Source organism: Nicotiana tabacum, chromosome 24 (genome assembly GCF_000715075.1).
Source record: "Nicotiana tabacum cultivar K326 chromosome 24, ASM71507v2, whole genome shotgun sequence".
NCBI classification, from domain to species: domain Eukaryota; kingdom Viridiplantae; phylum Streptophyta; class Magnoliopsida; order Solanales; family Solanaceae; genus Nicotiana; species Nicotiana tabacum.
The window spans coordinates 16,494,984-16,496,902 of NC_134103.1; the positions used below are offsets into that span (position 1 = coordinate 16,494,984).

The following is a 1,919-nucleotide window of genomic DNA, read 5'->3' on the forward strand; positions in this document are numbered from 1 at the left end:
GCTAGTTCGCTTACTATTTTCCTTTTATTATATCTTGACATCTTGTTTGTTTTCTTACATGTACAGAAAGATACAGATTCAGTTGAGCACCTTGTAAACATTAGAACAATAATACTAATATATCATCAACCCCAATAAAGAAATTAAAGAAAACACTATAATATACCCACGTCTTATAAAAATTAAAAATAATAATAATGGAGAAAACAACGTCAGGTATTCAATCATAAATGTATCTGAAATATTTATAATAACGTCTGAAGAAAGACAGTTCATGTTTTTATGACAAAGTAAGAAGGCTCATCAACTTTCAAGTTTTATGATGATATTCTGAAATATTTATACAACTTAATCACTTAAAAGTAAAACATCCATAAATTAATAACCTAAAAATAATGTAAGTACCCTATTATATTGAAATTATGCTAGACAAATTAAGGCTTGATTTTTCGGCGAATTTAAAGTCACTATATTATCGTTCTATTATTCATGCAACTTTGTAAATTAAATGCAATACTTGCCCATATTTAATCGGAAACAAATTTATAGCCCGTTTGGACATAAAATAAATTTCATAATTTTTTGAATTTGTTTTTTTTCGAAATAAGTGTTTGGTCATAAAATTTTTAATTTTTATTTGAAGATACATTTTAAAATTTTGGAAAATATAAAAAAACTATTTTTTAAAATTTTTATTCAGATCACTCACAAAAAATTCAAAAACAACCCAAAATTATATTAATGTCCAAACACAACTTTAATTTTCAAATATCATTTTTAATTAAAAATAATTTCACTTCCTTTTTGTAATTTTACCATTCTTATGTCCAAACGCCCGCTTAATAGACACTCTTCTTTTAATATATCCCTTTCTCTGTTTGCCACTCATATAGAGATGAGCGACAACGTAACGCTCTTTATTCTGGCTAGGTGCGTTAATTAAAGAGTATATAATTTCACTTGAAATTTATGAGCTGACGTTCTATAATATAGTTGTGGTGTATATGTAATATAATGTGAAAATTTGTCTTTGTAAATTGTAACTAATCATAGTACTTTGATTAAAAGTAGAGATGAGAATATGAATTATGAATATCCCTTTTGAAATGTGTTGATTTCAGCAAATATGAAACTCAAAAGAAGCAAATAGTGATATATACTTAGAATTAGCAAAAGATGGGTACAGAATAATTAACTTATAATCAAAATGAAAGAGAGAAAAATCATAGTTGAGATAATACAGCATGCTCTTTGTTCTAATCCGTATTGCATGTTTACTATTGAGGGTTACCCAATAAGTATTTTCTAGATATATGCATAATAACAAAGTAACATTTAAGAAAAGGAAAACCAATAAGTTGGTGTACACAAGTGAATATGAATAATAATATACTTATATGAAGCAATTATTTGTTGGCCTATTAGCTCAGTTGGTTTGAGCGTTGTGATAATAACGCGAAGGTCGCAGGTTCGAGACCTGCATGGGACATTTCTTGCTTTTTACATATTTTGGATGATTTTCCTGGCAGCTATAGTTTAATAAGGCCCAAATAAATTACTATACAACCAAAAGTAGCCGTTTATTTTGGGCCCGCAGCCCAATTAAAGTATTACAGTCCGTATTAGGTTTGGTCTATCATCATCTTTGGGCTTTATTGGAGATATATATATTTTAAAACAAATTTAAATTAGGAGAAATTATATACACTACTTTTCATAATTTAATTTAGGGATTTTTACCTAGCTATACTACATATGAAACTTATTTACCCTCCCTAATTAAGTTTTTTAACTTAATTACATGGTCATATATAATTACCAATTATATACAAAATAGTTTTAAATGAGTATCCTTTTATATTAGGAATTGAATAAGGAATATCAGTTATTCCCCCATCCCTCTCCCTTCTCTGTTCGTT

General features: G+C 27.5%; 1 non-coding gene across 1 annotated transcript; it reads left to right on the top strand.

Moving 5' to 3' along the window:
- Positions 1-1,415: 1,415 nt before the first annotated feature.
- Positions 1,416-1,489, top strand: TRNAI-AAU (transfer RNA isoleucine (anticodon AAU)). Its single transcript has one exon. It is a non-coding gene; the product is annotated as a tRNA-Ile (tRNA).
- Positions 1,490-1,919: the final 430 nt, after the last annotated feature.